At 30.3% G+C, this 5,185-nt stretch overlaps 1 long non-coding RNA gene across 1 annotated transcript; it reads left to right on the top strand.

Annotated features, from left to right (window-relative positions):
* Positions 1 to 545: 545 nt before the first annotated feature.
* Positions 546 to 4,562, top strand: LOC143058874 (uncharacterized). Its single transcript, XR_012973267.1, has 3 exons — positions 546 to 724; positions 2,709 to 2,807; positions 4,454 to 4,562. It is a non-coding gene; the product is annotated as an uncharacterized LOC143058874 (long non-coding RNA).
* The last annotated feature ends 623 nt before the right edge of the window (positions 4,563 to 5,185 follow it).

Here is a 5,185-nt window from a genome sequence, read left to right as displayed (position 1 = left end):
ACAATTTTAACCAGAAACAATCTGTCTAATCCTTATTAAAAAAGACAATCGAGGATCACTTATAACCCAACACAACTTATACATTTTTTATCCCCACACAATCAAACAACCATGATCGAAAAAAAATCACATTAGACCTTAGTACCTTCATACGCCCGAGAATACCATGGCTGGTCACATTTATATTCCCCAAATATCAATTTACATTCTTTCTTTTTCTCTTTTTTCATATGTTGATGTATAAATCAAAATGCTTTAAAAAATATAATACAATGTAGGACGATTCAAGTAGAGTTTTTTTTTTACATTATCTTCTCTTGATAGACATGCACTTGTTTGCAGCTTATAAATGCTGCCATGAACTCAGTTCGTATGAACGATATTATCAACCGTCCATATAATATATTTATCACATGATTCTTTCTTCAAATATATGTCAAAACACAGTTATCGATTAATCTTTCGTATGATAACCTCTTGTAGAAATATGCAGATATAATCTTAGCGAGGAAAACATTTGTTGTTTATACGTGTTTAATCTGAATTAAAAGAAAATGTATTAACTTTTTTAAAATTTTACGTTATTTCTGGATTTATTGCATTGAAAAAGTATTATTGTATTAAGGAAGTGAGACATAATGTGAAAGGAATTCCATTGTAATATATATATATATTTAATTTTGAAGGCATTTCGTTGTTAAAAGGATATACAAAATACCAAACGGTGAGTTAAATATATTTGATATTTCGCTTTATATTGTAACAATCATTTACTATACTACATATCATTATTTCGATTGAAGTTATTACTAAATCCAGGCAATACTAATTTGCTGACAAAAAGAAAGATATAAAAAAATTGCAAATATTTATTTCATTTTAAAAATTTCTAATAAGAACAAAAAATAAGAATGATAATTCATATCAACACAAAAGTGATGAATAACTTTGCTTGTATTGTGTTGGCCATTTTCTCTGTTTTTTTTTGTTTTTTGTTTTTTTTATTTTTGGCTTTTAATAGAAATACAATAATTCAATTCAATTTATTTTTTGCATGTTTACATATTTACATGAACTTATGCATCACTATCCAAAGAATTCGCGAGTTCCATACGACAGGTTGCACATGTTGTAGAAGGTATATTGAGAAAGTAACAAATAGTTAGTATGAAAATGTACTTAAATCCTTTTCGAAATTAAACAATAATTATAACCAAAGTAATTCAGAGTCATTTGAACATCATTTACTTTACGCAATACTAATACACTGCGTGTGATATACACTGGAAATGGGTAGCAACAAAGCGGTGAGAAAGCAAATTAAATAAGCAAGGTGTGAATCCCTCAATTTTAAGCATTTTTACTATCTCGATAAGGTTACCTCTTTTGAAATGATTTTCTAGTGGAAGCAGGTACAGTTTTTAGTGTCAACAAATAGAAAATAAAGACAAGATTGAGTGTTTGTATTTTTTGAAATACTAAGGCTTTTCTACCTCAGGCATAGATTACCTTAGCTGTATTTGGCAACAGTTTTAGGAATATGGGATCTCAATGCTCTTCAACTTCGTACTTTATTTGGCATTTTAAACTTTTTTGGATTCGAGCGTCACTGATGAGTCTTTTGTAGACGAAACGCACGTCAGGCGTATATATAAAATTTAGTCCTGGTATATTTGATGAGTTTATATACTCCAGAACTGTGCATTTGGTACCAGTAAATGTCGAGGTCGATCACCCCCAGTCGTCCTGTTGGCGAGCTATTCAATTCTTTTTCATTTTGTTTTCGACAAAGTATAGATATTGATAGTATCACTTCATATATATCCTGAAATTCGCTTTCGAAAAAATGTTTTTTAACGAATATCTCCCAATTTGTTGGTTCTTTTTTCTACTACGAATAGCATGACGTTGTACGGCAAATTGAAAAGTAACAACTTGTTTTCTGTATGGCGCCTTGCATTATACTGTTATTTTAAGATGATATTAATCCTTTTATAAATAATGAAAAGGGGTAAAACTTGTGTACATATCAATGTGTTACCATCCTACAAATATTTGAAATTAACTACATAGAACAATATGTCCAAAATGATATGCCGTTCATGTCACTATAATGTTTCATAATTTTTTTTGAATAATAATCATAAATACCGCCGGTATGTTAAAAAAACGTTATAGCATGTATGTATTTTGGAAAAAACAGTGACTATTTTTCAACCAGTTATCTAAATTATATGAGAAGGGGTCAATAAACCATTATTTACGTACCAGACCATCCTGAATGTTTACCGGAATATGACTTCTGCCCTGAGAAACGTAATGATTAATAGACAAATGGTTAAAATGGATTGTCCATATGGGTTGCCTATTTGATTATGTATGTTGTACTCACCATAAACCAAGAAGATATGTTTCCCTTTTGAATATTTCACATTTTGTCAAGCTGCGGACTTTTAAAGCCTACTATACAGGAAATGTGTTCATCATATTGTTGACGTTTGTTCAATGCCCTATATACGTTTTTATCATTATCAATTGGTTGATATGTGTTTCATTGGCAATTGTATCACGAGTATTTCATTTTATTACAAAAGTTTTTGTCATTTCTATAACGTATCAAATGCTTTCCTGTTGAGCCTTTTTCCAGAATTACAATTACGACTTCGTTCTAAAACAATACTATATAATTATAGTTGTACGTTTTCCAGCTTACATGTGAAAAAACTATGACTGAAGACAATATAACACGGATTAATACCAACAACACCTTTTTCATCGAGGACACAGCTGATAATATTAACATGAAGGTAAGTCTATTCTGTATTTACTCTTATAAAATTACACACCAACCATCGTTCTACATTCGTTGAAAAATATACACATCAATCCGTGTCCACATATTAAGGTAGATAGGGTGTCTTCCTCCATCTTGGATTTGGAAATATCAGAAAACAAGGTCTGGATCTTTAATAGAATATGCCAATGTTTAGAGTAGTAGGTTATTCATGTGTAACAAATTTCACTTCCATATAGAAAATGACATGTTTTATCATATTCATGGTTGTATTTTACAAAACAAAACAGACAACAGAAAACTTGTAAATAATTGTTTCCAACTTTGCCACATAAGGGGAGGCAACTCAAATACAAAGGCAGATAATTTTGATTAAGGTCCTTTTACAATAGAATGTGTTAGGAAGTTACCTATTTTATAATGTAGCAAGAAAACGGGTCCGGTGATCCCATGTTTTCTTTTTCTTAACTGAAAGCATACTATTAAAGCAAACATCTCATATGTTATCTCAAAATTCTATGGTGTAGTTTATGCTTTTATGCAGAAAATTGGGTTTTCAATGCATAATCTATACAAAATCTGTTAATTTTGAATACTGTGTAGCGTGCAAATAAGCCCCGTGACCCATTCTTTTTATTATCCTTTTTAAAAAGCATGATATAAACTACATTTTGGCAAATTATTACAAAAAATCTATGGATTAAAATTAGACACTCCATCTACCTTAACGTCAATGAAACAACATGATTTGTTCAGCGGTATATTATGAATCCTAATTCAACTATAAACAGGATCAGTGTGAAATGTACACAGTGCGTTCAATGCTAGTTACAACGGTAAATATGTCACAGTTATCTTATGAATGTAGCATGTTTTATAAAATATCAATGAGGTTGTAAGCGTAATGAATAGTTGACTAAAAAAGATACTGAACTCCCAGGAAAATTCAAAACATTGAAGACCATACATACTTGCAAAATCAAAATCTATCAACAGAACAAGTGAGAAAAACCTGTCGTATTTTTGAATTCGCCGTTTCAGAATCTAATGCATTCTGGGTAATATTTTCAAAAGTGTACATCAAAACGTCGTGATTGGTTAAAAACGTCCTAAACAATGGAAATTCAACCAATGACATAACGTTATTTTTATTTTGGGGTACGAACAATGAAATTACCCATAGTCCTTTAGATTCTGAAACGGTCAATTGGTACAATATTTTCTGAAGAAATTGGTAGGTTATAATTGGTGTTGTTGCTAGCGAAACCGTCCACTTAACAGTCAGTTAAAGTTCCGTTCTATGTTATGATCAACCAAACAATCACAGTAGGTCAATGTGAAAATGAGTGAGATTCGGCAGAGAAACACATATAGTTGAATAAGAACCGCGAATTTAGTTCTCTTTAATCTTTGTTCTTAACCATATATGTCATCACTTTACTGTACATTTTTGAAGATGTATTTTACTTTTATGATGTTTATATTCAATTACCCTACCATATATTTTTAAAGAATATTTCAATGGATCGTCTTTAGTATATTCATGGGATAGTATTTATTGTCTGGCCTATACATTGTTTATCATACTCTATACGTCGGTGTATACACTAAATTTATTCCTGGTATCTATGATGAGTTTATTTAATATCTTTACATTAGAATTTTGAAGGAATATTTAAATGGATCTCCTTTAGTATATTCAGTGGAATAGTTATATTGAATACTATCGTTATTGGGTTACTGATGAGACGAAAGAGAAAATCCAGAATGGGATTCTTTGTCGCTAATTTATCTTATGCTGGTAAGTAGCTATATATTTTTAAAATAGAGAAAACAATATTTCATCATTCTCTATTGCTTCATCAATTTCATTTATTTACCAAATCCTGTATTTAATCCTGTAACTTATTTGTTTCACTGCGGAGTTCAAATAAATTTCAATTAACAATGCATGCAATGTGAGAGCTAACGAAAAGAGCAAATATTATGTACGTGTCTAACTTTAAAATTTTAGTTTTTAAATGCATTTAGTGTTTGTTAATTTCAAAAACATCAATCTGAGAGAAGTTAAAACGGCGCAAAAATTAAGGAAGAACAATTATTGTTATGCAAACCCGTACAAAATAAAAACTCTATCAAAACTATCACGACAAGAAATTTAAAGTTATGTGCCTTTAATATGTATAAGACAGTGACAACGAAGCTCTTGGTTATATATATTCGAATTTTTCTAAATTCAATGGACGCCATCACGAGTAAGTTGACCGTTATGGACTATCCGTTTCTCAGATGATATTGGATATGTTCATTATTTCGTAACTAGGATATGACGTACCCTTTAGGTACGAATATTCATTTCTTTCATACTATTATATAATTAATTCCTTTTGT

The sequence above is a fragment of the Mytilus galloprovincialis genome, chromosome 14 (assembly GCF_965363235.1).
Source record: "Mytilus galloprovincialis chromosome 14, xbMytGall1.hap1.1, whole genome shotgun sequence".
Lineage (NCBI taxonomy): Eukaryota > Metazoa > Mollusca > Bivalvia > Mytilida > Mytilidae > Mytilus > Mytilus galloprovincialis.
Note: the sequence above shows the minus strand (reverse complement) of the source record. Positions and strands in the feature narration are given on the sequence as shown.